The following is a 16,223-nucleotide window of genomic DNA, read 5'->3' on the forward strand; positions in this document are numbered from 1 at the left end:
GTTAATGCAACCCTAGAGTGTTAATTAGAGAAAAGTTTCGGTTATTCAATCTAGGGATTAGACGTTATTAGTCTTAAATAGGGATAATAACATAACTTAGGGATTTCTAAGGAACAAGTTGAATGAGTAAATCGTCCGATTCGGAGCCAAAATAACAAGTAAAGTCTAGGTGGATTTTTCCTTAGGTATTGTCTTCATTCAATCGATTTTCCCAAAAGCAATTTCCCAATTCTATTCTCTGTGAGTTCTTAATTTAGATAATTAGTTAATTAAAACAAAATCCCATTATTCTTAGGCTAGATAATAAAAAGACAGTCATTACTAGTACTTTTAGTTCCTTTGGGTTCGACAATCCAGTCTTGCTAAAACTATGCTACTGTTTGATAGGTACACTTGCCTACATCGCGATAATAGTTAGTTCAAGAACGATTAATTATAAATATTTAAAACCGATCACGAAACCACGCGATCAGAAGGCATCACTATAAATCACGAACTCCTTACCCGACTACGATTGCACTAACACTGAGGCTTCAGTCAACAAAATTTTTAATTTCTCAAAACTCTGCTGACACTTTCTGTCCAAAAAAACTTGACATCTTTTTGCAGCTATCTTATCATCGGGGTAGATATCATGGAAAATTCGTTTAAAAACTGTATATAGTATCCTGCCAAACCCAAATAGCTTCGAACTTCCGTCACATTCCTCGGCGATTTCCACTCAACAATAGCCGAGATCTTATTTGGGTCAACTCGGATCCTGTCACCCGACTCAATATGTCCTAGGAATCCGACCTCCTTAAGCCAAAATTCACTCTTATTGAATTTGGTGTATAACTGCTTTCTCCCAAGGTTTGCAACATAACTCTCAGATGCTATGCATGCTCATTCTCATCATGTGAATAAATCAGTATGTCATCGGTAGAGACGACGACAAACTTATCCAGATACGGCCTGAAAATGTGATTCATCAAATCCATAAACACTGCTGGGGCATTAGTCAGACCAAAGGGCATAACAAGGAACTCATAATGTCCGTATCTTGTCGAAATGCAGTCTTCGACACATCTTGCTCTTTAACCCTTAACTAGTAGTATCCCGACCTCAGGTCAATCTTGGAAAATACCGTGGCTCCCTTTAACTGATCGAACAAATCATCGATCCTTAGTAAAGGATATTTGTTCTTTACTGTTATCTTGTTGAGTTGTCTATAGTCGATGTATAACCTCATCAATCCACCTTTCTTCTTCACAAAAAGTACTGGAGCACCCCACAGGGAAAAACTCGATCTTGTGAAGCCCTTGTCTGCAAGCTCTTACAACTGTGCCTTTAACTCTTTTAACTCTGTTGGAGCCATCCTATACGGAGCAATCGAGATAGGTGTCGTTCCAGGGACTAACTCAATTTCAAACCCAACTTCTCTTACTAGGGGTAATCCAGGTAATTCTTCAAGAAATACATCTGTAAACTCACAAACCACTGGTACTGATTCTATCTTCAACTCATATACTTGAGTATTTAACACAAAAGCTAGGTAAGCCTCAGATCCTTTTCTCAAATACTTCTCAACAGTCAACGACGATATTACTATTGGCAGATTATCTGACTCACTTGGTAACGCGGAGAACACTTTTGTCTTCACATTTCAACTCTATTATCTTTTTCCCACAGTCCACTACAACACTATGAGCAGTCAACCAATTCATCCCCAGGATTATATCAAACTCATTAAACGGAAATAACATCAAGTTAGCCAAAAAACAATAGCCTCTAATTTTTAATGGGCAATTTCTACACACTTGGTCAACTAATACATGCCTGCCAAAAGGGTTAGACACTTTTATCACAAACCTAGTGGACTCTACTATCATATTTATACGGGATATCAAATCCATACAAATATAAGAGTGGGTAGATCTCGGGTCAATTAAGGCAACAACAGTTATATCGTGGATAGAAAAAATACCCGTGATCACATCAGGAGACTATGCCTCTTCCCGAGCACGTATAGTGTAGGTCCTTGTTGGCGCCCTGCCCTCAAACCTCACTGCAGCGTCTCTTGGCACGCCTCTACTGCTAGCCCCACTTCTGGGGTTCTTTTGGGGTCTACCCCTCAACAAAGCACTACTTGCCTTCAATTCTTGCTTCCTTTCTCTCTCTCCCATCTCAGGACAATCATGAATGAAGTGGTCTAGTGACCCACACTTGAATCAGCCCCTCTCGTTTCCTCGACACTCGTTGAAATGATATCTCATGCATTACGGACACTCCGGCCGGTTTGGCCGAGCACTGCCAACACTAGTAACCGAAGTGGTCTGGGCTCTAGATGTCAAATTCTGCTAATTCTTTTTTTCTTCGAATACCCCACCGAGGCATTCGATTGAGTAGAGAATTCCTTTGATCTCTTGGATGAGGACTGATGTGATTTCCCCATCTGCCTCTTCTTCGAATCCCGTGACTCAAAAGCCGTTTTCCTCCTCTCTTTAATCAGCTCTTCTGCCTTATAGGCTCTCTCCACAAGTGCTACAAACTACCGTAACTCTAAAATGCCAATGAACACTCGAATGTCCTCATTAAGGCCGTCTTCAAACCTCTTACACATCATGGCTTCGGTAGACACGCACTCCCGAGCATACTTACTAAGTATCACGAACTCACGCTCATACTCTGTTACTGTCATTCGACGTTGTTTCAATTCTAAAAATTCCTTCCTCTTTTGATCTATAAACCTTTGATGATATACTTTTTCCAGAACTCTCCCTAGAAGAATTCCCAAGTTACTCTCTCTCTCTCTCTCTCGGTACAACAGACACGAGAGTATTCCACCATTGGTAGGCTGAATCTCGTAGGAGTGACACTACACACTTTATGCACTCTTCAGGCGTGCACGATAGCTCATCAAATACTCTAATGGTATTTTCTAACCAAAACTCTGCCCTCTTAGGGTCATCATCTATATTAGATCGAAATTCCTCGGCCCCATGCTTCCGAATTTTGTTTACTGAAGGTTTCTCCCACCTAATCATGTCCGCTCTTTCCGGGGCTACAGGGGCATACTGAGGAATTTGGGGAGGTAAGGGAGGTGGAGTGTTCAGATTTGCACGAAAAAAATCCGTGTACCAAGCGTCCATCATTTAGAGGTAGGCTTCTCTAGCCCCTCCACCTTGGCCTATGGTAATGGGCTCACTCTCCACTGGCACGGTCCTTTCAGCGAGAGCCGACGCGTTATTTTCCATGTCATCCGCTGTGGTTCTATCAGGATCCATTCACTATACATAAAAACATAATTTATAATCGTCTGAAATCATCACACTATCAATATAAAATTATGGCATGTATAGCTAGACTCATACTCTGGCTAGGTTAGTCCTAGAACCGACTAAACCATAGCTCTAATAGCACTAAATGTAACACCCCTTACCCGTTTCCTACACCGGGACAGGATACGAGGCATTACTAATTTATTGATAAGTGTACAAACTTTCTCGAGTCATAAAAATGCGAACAAATTAAAAACCTTTTAAAATTTCACCTTTACAACTCTAATGTAGGTTTACAAGGCTCGAAATATACTTAGAAACAAATTCGGGATCAATCTGAATCTCTTAAAGAGCTTTGGAAATTTTCAATAAAGACAGGGGCACACACCCGTGTGGGAGGTGACACGCCCATGTGATCGGCTTGACATGGCCATGTTGGTGACCCATGTAGCTCACACGGCCTGGTGTCTATCGGGACACGCCCGAGTCCCTAGCCCGTGCAGAATTTAATTTTTAGTTCAAGGTGCAGTGGTTTTCACACGGATTGGCACACGCCCGTGTGCCTGGTCCGAGTCTTCCCACAGGGCCTCGACACGCTCGTGTCCAAAAACTGGGGCATTCTATTTCTAACGTCATCATAACCAAAAAGTTACACGGTCGAAGCACACGCCCTTGGGGCTGGCCGTGTGTGACACACGCCCGTGTGTCTACCCGTGTGGACAATATAAGACTATTTTCCAAACCTCATTGCCACCCTTGTTCACCTATCTTCATGCTATAACCAACCAATACCAAAGCAAGCAAAATTTCCATAATCAATTCGGCCACAATAGACGTTTATGCAACCATGATGATGCATCTTCTATAAACTCAAAAAGGAATGTTAGCCATCATCCAAGGCTTAATACAAAGTGTGAGATTTACCCCAAGCCAATTCATTTGGTAAATGCTCAAGACACAAAATGATAAAGTCTAGACCCTACACATGCCATAATTCAAAAATATAAATCCAACTATACCAAGTGTTTCGGATGATAGTGTGATCGATATCTCTGACGTCCAATGATCCTTAGGCTAAATAGGCATCACTATAAGAAAAATGGAAAGGAAGAGGGAGTAAGCATAAAAGCTTAGTAAGTTGCATATAAATGAATATTCAACAACAATTTCATCAATGATCAACATATTCATGACCCAGATGTAGGCATAGATGTAACTTACTTATTACCAACCATACAAGTCACATATTATAATATATATATTGAGCTCATATCTTATACGTACCAATTAGGTACCTGTACCATCCACAACACGGTTATACTTTCCTCATTAACTCAAAACATAACATCCACCGTTGAACCATTTGGAGTATCACCGGATATTACTTAAACCTCGAATATAGGTAGGGTGCCGATGCCATGTCCCAGACATGGTCTTACACTGGCTCATATCTCAAGTCGATGCCATGTTCCAGACATGGTCTTACACTGAATATCATCTCATACCCGATGCATGTCCCAAACATGTCTTACATTGGCTTACATCTTGAGGCCGATGCATGTCCCAGACATGTCTTACACTAGCACACACAAGTGGCCCAATATTACGACATGAATGTCCAGTCTACTTCCTAAGGTTCCAATGGAAATTCTATTATCTCAATTATCATTATCAATCAATTCATTCTATATCGATTCAATGACAATTCAAACACATATATCAACAACATAGTTGCATTGTTTACATACAACTTACCTCGGATTACAAAATGCACATGACTAGTCGGTTTGCTTGGCTTTCTCTCGGTCAAGGTTCGGATTTGAAAACTCTTGATCTATAATAGTAAAATGCACTCATTTAGTCACTAATCACAATTAGGAAATAAAAAATTCACATCCTTGGTAAAATGACCATTTTTCCCCTAGGCTCGAAAATCAATTTTTATCAAATTTCATGGTATTTTAAGCCTAGCTGAACCCTTTTTACTCCTATAGCAACTTCAAAATGTCACTATTTCACATATTTATCCCTTAGTGCACAACTTATGCAAAATAGTCCTTTTGGGTGTTTTTATGCTAAAACCTCTCACAAAAGTTGTTTAGGACTCTTCTAAGACTCATATTCTTCCATAAAATTTTAGAAAATAACATGAATATTCACATAGTGAAACCCTAGACTTATTACCATTTTGCAAAATAGTCCTCTCATTTGAAAGCCCATGACACAAGTATGCCAAAAATGTAAAAAATCAAGAAAATCATCAAGATCACTTACATTATGAGAGGAATAAGTTGCTGAAAATTTTTATTTTTCAAACCTCCATATTTGTTGATATTTTTGGTGGAGAGAAGAGATGGAGAAGAAGAAAAATGCTAGATAGGCCTTAGGCATTATTTTATCACCAAATCATGACATCACTTACCTAAACTTTGACTATTTGTTTAAAATTCATCTCATGGCCAGCCAGGCAAATCCATAAGGGTCTATTTGCCTTTTAAATACCCTCAATTTAAGTCTTCTAGCTAATTGACACATTTGGGCACTAGTTTGCAACTTTTTCCTTTTATGCGATTTAGTCATTTTTCGCAATTGAGCAAGCCATCGCTAAAAGTAATTCACCAAATTTTCCATACACTAATATTAACATGCTATGACCCCAAAATAAAAATAAAATAATTTAGTTAACTCCAAATTTGTGGTCCCGAGACCATTATTCTGACTAGGCCCTAAGTCGTGCTGTTATAGCTACTCACTGGTGGGTCTTGGTTCTCCAGCTCATTGGTTTTGACGTGGATCCTTCGTGTTTTTGCTCGTCCATAACATCACCCCCTCCAAGTGTGGGAACATCAACCTCAAGGTTTGGCATTGCATTGATGGACTGAGGTTTCTCTAGATCGATCAACAATAGAAGTGGAGTAATCTGCTGAAGTGGTTGTCCCTTACATGGTTTCAACTGAGACATATGAAATACGGGATGAATTCGTGTGGAATCTGGTAGGTCCAACCTGTAAGCTAGGTTCCTGATAAACCATAAATTATATATATTTTTACCCCATGTTTAATGCATTTTATGGATGATTTTCCATTAGAATTGGTGAATTCAATGCTCCTAATGCTTTAGTTTCATGTTTTATACTTAGGAAAGAATAGGAGAGCGAAAGGAACAAGAAACGGGCCAAAAATAGAGAAAATGGGCCAAAGTACGAACTTAACACGGGCTAGACTTCCTCACACAGGCAGACCACACGGCCGTGTCATTCTGGTAGAATCGAAGCACAACTCACACATGTATAGCACATGCCCGTGCCATTCTAACAGGCTCGAACATGGCCTGAAGTAATCGCACACGGGCGTGTCACACGGACGTGTCCTTGCCGAGCCCAAGTTAAGTCCAATTTCGAAAAGGCCACTTTTGAGGGCTTCTAGGCATTCCAAAGCCTATAAATACACCCTGAAAGAGGAGAAAAAGAGACACAGAGAATAGGGAGTAAGGAATTACTCCAAGGAAGCCAATTGATTCATCTCAAAAGTCGGATTCATCATCAAGACTGAAGATATCTCCTCAATTCCCCTTCACGAGTTTTGGGTTTTCTTTATGTTTTGTATTCTTTATTTTTTTTGAGATGTTTTCTTATTTAGTTATGAACTAAATCCCCTAAATACCTAAGGGGAATGAAACCTAAGATGAATCTTATTATTATTTTCTAAATCGTATGATAAATATTTAACTTGTTCTTAATTATGTGTTCTTAATTCTTGTTTTGATATCCTAGGATATTGACTCAAGATAAGCTCTTATTCAGAGGAGGAATAGACCCTGTCTAAGAGTACATTTATCATAATTAAGCGGAGTTGATTGCACGCCTAGACATAGGGTGACAAGATTTTGCCGGATTAGGGTGAGACCTAATAAGGGGATCCATAGATAGAGTTAATGCAACCCTAGAGTGTTAATTAGAGAAAAGTCGTAGTTATTTAATCTAGGGATTAGACGTTATTAGTCTTGAATAGGGATAATAACATAACTTAGGGATCTCACAGAACAAGTTGAATGAATAAATCGTCCGATTCAGAGCTAGAATAACAAGTAAAGTCTAGGTGGATTTTTCCTTAGGTATTGTCTTCATTCAATCGATTTTCCCAAAAGCAATTCCCCAATTCTATTCTCTGTGAGTTCTTATTTTAGATAATTAGTTAATTAAAACAAAACCCCATTATTCTTAGGCTAGATAATAAAAAAGACAGTCATTACTAGTACTTTTAGTTCCTTTGGGTTCGACAATCCGGTCTTGCTAAAACTATACTACTGTTCGATAGGTACACTTGCCTACATCGTGATAATAGTTAGTTCAAGAATGATTAATTATAAATATTTAAAACCTATCATGAAACCACACGATCAAGTTTTTGGCGCCGTTGCCAGGGAACTAAGATATTAGGAACACTCAATTTTTATTACTTTAGCCATTTATTTTTCTTTCAATTTAATTTTATATTATTATTATTATTATTTATTAACCTACTTTTTCTTTCTCTTGGCAGGTTTTCATAGTTTATGACTAGAAGAAACCGGTCAAGGCCACTACTTTTTGACAAAAAAATCGATCGCACAGTTCGTAGAAAGCAAAGAGAAATAAGGCGAAGCTTAAGATACAAAGAGAACGAGCAAGAAGGCGATACTCAACCAATCAGCTACCTCCTGTAATTGAGGTTAATCAAAACCCTGCTCCACGCACTATGTATGATTATGCTAAACCCTCTTTAACAGGAACTGAATCGAGCATGTAAGACCTGCTGTAGCTGCAAATACTTTTGAATTAAAACCTAATACTATTCAAATGATACAACAATTTTTTTAGTTTGATGGTTTGCAGGATGAGGATCCCAACGCTCATTTAACCAACTTTTTAAAACTATGCGATACATTTAAAATCAATGGCGTTTCTGATGATTCCATTCGTATTCGGTTTTTTCCCTTTTCATTGAGGAACAAAGCTAAACAGTGGTTGAACTCGTTACCACGAGGGTCAATTACTACTTGGGAACAAATGACAAAAAAATTTTTGCTAAAATATTTTCCGCTGGCTAAAATGGCTAAATTACGTAATGATATCTCTTCTTTTATGCAGATGGATTTAGAAACACTCTACGATGCATGAGAGAGATACAAAGACCTTCTGAGAAGGTGCCTTCACCATGGGTTATCGCTTTGGCTCCAAGTACAAACATTTCACAATGGTCTGAATCCTTCGACTCGGCAAATGGTTGACACAGCGGTGGGCGGAACCATCAACAATAAAACACCAGAAGATACCTATGAGTTTATAGAGAAGATGTCACTGAATAACTATCAGTGGCAAGTCATGAGGACAAAGCTAACAAAAACAGCCGGCGTTTATAACATCGATTCGGCCACCATGCTCTCTAATCAGGTATAACTCTGAAATAAAAAGATTGATGGTTTTCTTAATTCTTCACAAGTTTACCCAGTAATGCAGTGCGAAGCAAGTAGCAGTGGAACAAACCATTCGGAATACCAGCCTTATGGCCACAACATGGATAACGAGCAATTAAGTTACATGGGTAATAATCCTCGACCTCAAAACAATCCATATAGTAACACTTATAATGCAGGTTGGAGGAACCACCCTAATTTTTCGTGGGGCGGTCCAGGAAATCAAAGACCACAACATCCTCCGGGCTACCAACAACTACCCTACCAATAAGAAAAAAATCCAAATCTTGAAGAAATGCTCTCAAATTTCATATCAGTATCAGAAACCCGTTTTCAGAACACCGAGACAGCACTTAAGAATCAACAAGTGTCGATCCAAAGGCTCGAGACTCAGATAGGCCAGCTTTTCAAACTAATCTCTGAACGATAGTTTGCCAAGTAATACCGAACCTAACCCAAGGGAACAACTCAACGCAATTAATATTCAAGATGACGAAGGAGTCGTTGAGCCTGAACCAGAACCGAGGCAAGAAACTGTGCTAAGCAAGGGGCAAGGTCAGGTAGATCAAAATACAAACAAACCAGTGACTGTCGAATATAAACCTCGTGTGCTATACCCCAACGCAACAAGAAAAGACCACTCAGATGAACAATTTGGTAAATTCCTTAAACTCTTAAAAAAATTACATATTAACTTACCGTTTATTGAAGCTCTATCGCAGATGCCAAACGCAATGAAATTTTGACAGGAGCTTTTAGCAAATAAGCAGAAGTTGGACGAGGCGTCGCATGTGGAGCTGAACGCAGTTTGCTCAGCCATTCTCCAAAATAAACTACCCAACAAACTAAAAGACCCAGGGAGCTTTACTATTTCTTGCTTAATTGGTAGTTTAGACGTTAATTATGCATTGGCTAATCTAGGGGCTAGTATCAATGTCATGCCTTACAAAATGTTTAAGCAACTAGGTCTCAGGAAACCCAAACAGACTAGGATGAGCATTCAATTAACAGATAAAACTATAAGATTCCCTAGGGGTATTATTGAAGATATGCTAGTTAAAATTAATAAATTTATATTTCCCGTTGACTTTGTTGTTCTAGACATAGAAGAGGATAGCAACACTCCCTTAATTCTAGGAAGGCCCTTTTTAGCAACTGCTAAAACCATCATTGATGTTGGCACAGATGAACTTACACTCCGGTGGGAGACGAAACAATCACCTTTCAAGCTCTCAATTCTGGCAACACATCAGGAATTGAAGGTGATCATTTAAACCATTCTACTAAAACTAATAATATGGTGCGACCTACTTTGCAGAAAATGAGTCTGAAGGAAGCACACGAGTCATTCTCAAGCACTAGTAGAGGACCTGTTCATGAAGATCGAAGACTACAAATCGAGAAACTCGATGAATGGCGGACACACAAACCAAGAACACCCGACAAACTGAAACTACATCAAAACAAGCCCGATACCTTTCCAAATCAACTTAAGGTTGGTGATAAGGTCTTATTAAATTCTGCAGATCCTTACATCGTCACTACCACACAGAATCAGGAAATTCCTCTTACTGTACTCAGTATTTTTCCATTTGGTACGGTGGAGGTGAGTCATCCCAAGTTTGGCACTTTTAAGGTAAACAACACCCATTTAAAACCTTATTTTGATGAGATTGATAGCAGGAATGAGGAGAATAAACTCCTCAAACCACCATGATTATTCAAACGGAAGGGTAAGTCGAGCTTAGACTATAAATAAGCACTTCTCAGGAGGCAACCCGAGCACTAACAATATTAATTTCTTTAACTTTTGGTATTTAACTCCTAACGTACTAATAGAAATCTTGAATACAGGGGTTTCCACAGAGACACGGCCAAGCACACGGGCGTGCTTAAGGCCGTGTGAAAATAGGGCAAAAGATTTCTCCAACATGGGCTATGATTAAACGCCACGGTCGTGTGATATGGCCGTGGTCGAGCCTGCCAAAACAGTACGGGTGTGCGACACGCCCGTGTCTAACACCCGTGATCGAACCTACCCTCCCCAGTATCGTCTCGCCCAATCTACCGAGGAGGAGGCCTACGAGGACATTACTGATGATGCCCTTCACAGCACGAAGACCCACCGACTCAGCCACTACCACCCTTTCGTCCAGTTTATGCGGCGGCTTCATATGCTGATATCTTTGAGCGCCTCACCCGATCCGAGCAGCAATGTTTTCAAAGATTTGACAACATTGATGCTACTCTATAGCAGATTTGTCAGCACCTCCACATCCCATCGCCAGTCCCACCTCGCGAACCATCCAGCGATGAAGATGTTTAGAAATATTTATTTCTTATTTTATGTTTTTAATTTTTATTGAAACTACTTTTTATTTTTATTAAATTTTAGAAATTTTATTTTTAATTATTAAATCTGGTTTTCCTTTATGAGTAATTATTATTCCTAATATCCACTAAAAAGTTCTTGATTTTATCACAGTTATATAGAGCTCTTAAGCTCATCATCACATAGGAACTAAAACTCCACCGGGAAAGGTTCTCCATGACTGCCATGTCCTGCTCGACCACGACCATAGCTACTACTAGATATAATATTCTTTTGATGCAGGACTTATAGCCTACTGAACCTCTACGGCCCCCAGAGTATCCTCCTCCACTCTCGAACCGATTCCTCTCTAGAACTCCAGTTCGAGGATTTCATCATATAGGAAGTTTCACCTCTCTCCCTATCTTATTTTTATACTCTAATATCTATCTTTGTACATTGAGGTCAATGTACATCTTAAGTGTGGGGGGGCACTCATTTCATTATCAGAAAATCCCTGAATAATTACCTTGTTCTCTTGAAAAGCTCTCATATCATATTTAGGATAAATTTTAATTGATTTATGATTTTGATTGATATATCATGAGTTAAAACATAGGCATTTATGCATTGATTGTTTAAACTTTAAGACATTAGGGAATCAAGCATGATGAGTTGATTTTTAAGAATTTAAAATTATAGATTGTTGCCCCAAGTCTAGGTATTACTTTGAATTGGAATTCACGAGTCTACACATCAAAAAAAAAGCCATAATTTTTGTGAGATTTTTGAGCCTTTTGAGCATCTATTAATCCTTTCATGCTCACTTTTATTACTACTTTGAGTGCGTCAGTATTGAACTGTTATTCTAGAACTTGCTTGATTATGCATGTTGAGACCACACCATTTGATTTGATATATCAAAATGATTAAGGCACTTAGGATTAACCCACTCATGCCATGAAAAGTCTACCTCCACGATTAACCCCTATAAACCCCATTGAGCATAAGAAGCCATTTCTTGTATTGCCCTTAATATTGACCCTTAACCCATTATTTTTGAAATCCCCTAAATTAATTTGATCCCTATTTTTGTCGAGATTTGAGTTGAAGAAATTGCTTAGCTATGTCTTGTTTGTAATAAGTTAGCCTATGTATTTAACTTGTTCTTAAAAAAAAGGAAAAAAAAACTATGTATATATATTAGTAATTCCATATTCTGAGAAGAAGCTCTGTTGTACGCAAGTGAAGATTAACTCTTTTTCTAGTTAGGAAATTTTTTAATTCAATCTCGATTCTAACCCTTTCTTTCAGCTTGTGACCACACCCCCCTAACCAAGCCTCATTACAACCCTCTAAAGACCTTTTGATTGATGTATCATCTTAAATTATAGTGGTGGAGATTTGATTTTCATGCAAGCCTATGGTAATGACTTGTCATTATTGACTATTAAGTGCTTCACTTATTGTCCTTAAACACCTCGAGTGATTTGAATGAATCTTTAGTGAGGATGTGAAACTCTGTGATATTCTGAATCAAAGGTAATTACTTAGATGCGGAGAGACACCTATATTTGCATGATTAAATACTCAACTTGGAATGTTTGAAACTTTTATATTCTTTTAGTTGAATTCTCAATGTATGATTACCTATGGATTATTTTGAGATATTATCGATAAGAATTATAAGTTGAGGAGAATTTATTTTGATTATGAGTTGAGGATTTTGCTTGGGGACAAGCAAATGCTTAAGTGTGGGGGTATTTGATAAACCGTAAATTATACATATTTTTACCGCATGTTTAATGCATTTTATGGATGATTTTTCATTAGAATTGGTGAATTCGATGCTCCTAATGCTTTAATTTCATGTTTTATACTTAGGAAAGCATAGGAGAGCGAAAGGGACAAGAAACGGGCTAAAAATAGAGAAAATGGGCCAAAGTTCGAACTTAGCACAGCCTAGACTTCCTCACACGGGCAGACCACATGGCCGTGTCATTCTGGCAGAATCGAAGTACGACTCACACAAGTGTAGCACACGCCCGTACCATTCTAACAGGCTCGAACACGACCTGAAGTAATCGCACACGGGTGTGTCGTGTCCCTACCGAGCCCAGGTTAAGTCCAATTCAGAAAAGGCCACTTTTGAGGGCTTCTAGGCATTCCAAAGCCTATAAATACACCCTGGAAGAGGAGAAAAAAAGACACAGAGAATAGGGAGTAAGGAATTACTCCAAAGAAGCTGATTGATTCATCTCAAAAGCCGGATTCATCATCAAGACTGAGGATCTCTCCTCAATTCCCCTTCACGAGTTTTGGGTTTTCTTTATGTTTTGTATTCTTTATTTTTTTGAGATGTTTTCTTATTTAGTTATGAACTAAATCCCTTAAATACCTAAGGGGAATGAAACCTAAGACGAATCTTGTTATTATTTTCTGAATCGTATGATAAATATTTAACTTGTTCTTAATTATGTGTTCTTAATTCTTGTTTTGATTTCCCAGGATACTGATTCAAGATAAGCTCTTATTCAGAGGAGGAATAGACCCTATCTAAGAGTATATTTATCATAATTAAGCGGAGTTGATTGCAAGCCTAGACATAGGGTGACAAGATTTTGCCGGATTAGGGTGAAACCTAATAAGGGGATCCATAGATCGAGTTAATGCAACCCTAGAGTGTTAATTAGAGAAAAGTCTCAGTTATTCAATCTAGGGATTAGACGTTATTAGTCTTGGATAATAACATAACTTAGGAATCTCTACGGAACAAGTTGAATGAATAAATCATCTGATTCGGAGCCAGAATAAAAAGTAAAGTCTAGGTGGATTTTTCCTTAGGTATTGTCTTCATTCAATCGATTTTCCCAAAAGCAATTTCCCAATTCTATTCTCTGTGAGTTCTTAGTTTATATAATTAGTTAATTAAAACAAAACCCCACTATTCTTAGGCTAGATAATAAAAAGATAGTCATTACTAGTACTTTTAGTTCCTTTAGGTTCGACAATCCGGTCTTGCTAAAACTATACTACTGTTTGATAATTACACTTGCCTGCATCGCGATAATAGTTAGTTCAAGAATGATTAATTATAAATATTTAAAACCTATCACGAAACCACGCGATCAGTTCCCACTCGTTTGAGTACACGATAGGGACCAAAGAATTGAGGACTGAGCTTGTGTTGCTTCTTCAAACGCAGTGACAATTGTCGATACGGCTGCAACCGTAAAAAGGCCCAATCTCCCTCTTTTAATTCCAGCTCTCGGCGATGTCTATCAGTTTTTATTTTTATCCTATTTTGTGCTTTGAATAGATTCTGCCTCAACTCTCTTAACAGAAGATCACGTTCCTTCAAGTCATGGTCGAACTGGGTATTTGAGGAACCACCATCCGTATAACTTACTATTGTCGAGGGTTCACAGCCATACAAAGCCTTGAACGGTGTCATGCCTGCCGAATTTTGATAAGCAGTGTTATACCAATACTCGGCCCACGCAAGGTAACTTTCCCACTTTCCCAGATCATCTCCTGCCATGCAACAAAGATACATCTCCAAACATCGATTTAGGGCCTCTGTTTGGCCTCCGTCTATGGATGGTATGCAGAACTAATACACAACTCAGTTCCCTGAAGTCGAGCTAGCTCAATCCATAATTCACTGACAAAAATTGGATCTCAGTCACTAACAATGAAACGGGATATCCCATGAAGTTTCACCATGCCTTTCACTATTATTTTGGCCATGGATTTGCTATCAAAGTGTCTCGGCAAAGAAAATAAGTGGTCGTACTTCGTGAGATGATCGACAACTACCATGATGGATTCCTTTCCATTCGACTTCGGTAGCCCCATGATGAAATCCATGGATATATCTTCAAACACTTGTTAGGGAATAGGAAGGGGTTGGAGTAAACCGGTCAGGGCTAAACTGTCACTTTTCATTCTTTGACACACTTGACAATTGCAGACAAAAGAACCCACTTCGTTGCGCATCCCCTTCCAATAATTATTTACTAATAGTGGATTCAATGTACATGAGTTCCTTGCATGACCTCCCATGATTGAACTATGAAATTCCCTAACTAGCACTACGCGTAAAGCAGCTTCAATAGGCACCATGATTCTGCCCTTGTACAATAGTAGCCCTTTCTGCACCGTGTACTCAAAGTGTTCATCATGTCCATCACTATCCATTGCTAGGTGAACATCATCAAGGATACCAAACAAGGGTCGGGAAAAAGCCATCAAACTAGCATTGACCTCCCTTGATAAAGCATCTGCCATTACATTAAATTGTCTGGGTCGGTAGCGTATTTCAAAATCGTACCCGATCAGTTTGGAGAGCCATTTCTGCTATTCCAGAGTTTGGATGGTTTGCTAGGTCAATTCTCGCAATGATTTCTGGTCTGTTATGATCATAAAATGTCTACCTAATAGATACTGTCTCTATTTGCCAATGGCTTGAGTAATCGCATACATTTCTCTATGCTAAGTAGAGGCCCCTTGCATTCTCGACTTAATTTCTAACTGTAATAAGCCAAGGTCGATTCTCTTGTGTCAAAACTGCTCCTATCCCCACTCCAGAGGCATCGGTTTCCACTACGAACTCCTTAGAAAAATCAGGCAAGGACAACATTGGAGTCAAACATAGCTTAGTTTTAAGCAACTCGAGAGCTTCTTGTGCCTTGGTAATCCATTCAAAGTTTTCCCCTTTCTGTAGAAAATCTGTTAAAGGAGCAGCCAAGGTTACAAAAGTTTTGATGAACCGCCGATAGTACCCAGCGAGGTGGAGGAATCCTCGTTGCTCTTTCACATTGGTCGGTGTAGGCCAAGCTTGTATCGCAGCCACTTTACTTGGGTCCATAGCTAAACCCTCCTTAGAAACTACATGGCGTAAATATTCAATCGATGTCTGCCCAAACATGCATTTAGATTTCTTAGGTACAAAACCATTCTCCTGTAGTACTTCTAAAATCCTCTTTACGTGTTCCAAATGGGTAGGCCAGTCACGACTAAAGACAAGGATGTCGTCAAGGAAAATGAGGACGAACTTACATAAAAATGGCCAAAAAATGTCATTCTTGGTGGCTTAGAATGTGGACAGTGCATTCGTTAATCTGAATGGCATAACACAAAACTCGTAGTGGCCGTCATGAATGCGAAAGGCCATTTTGTACACATCGTCCGGCTA

At 38.9% G+C, this 16,223-nt stretch overlaps 1 non-coding gene across 1 annotated transcript; it reads right to left on the reverse strand.

Annotated features, from left to right (window-relative positions):
• Positions 1–8,356: 8,356 nt before the first annotated feature.
• LOC121228722 (small nucleolar RNA R71) lies at positions 8,357–8,463 on the reverse strand. Its single transcript, XR_005926297.1, has one exon. It is a non-coding gene; the product is annotated as a small nucleolar RNA R71 (small nucleolar RNA).
• Positions 8,464–16,223: the final 7,760 nt, after the last annotated feature.

The sequence above is a fragment of the Gossypium hirsutum genome, chromosome A04 (genome assembly GCF_007990345.1).
Source record: "Gossypium hirsutum isolate 1008001.06 chromosome A04, Gossypium_hirsutum_v2.1, whole genome shotgun sequence".
NCBI lineage: Eukaryota > Viridiplantae > Streptophyta > Magnoliopsida > Malvales > Malvaceae > Gossypium > Gossypium hirsutum.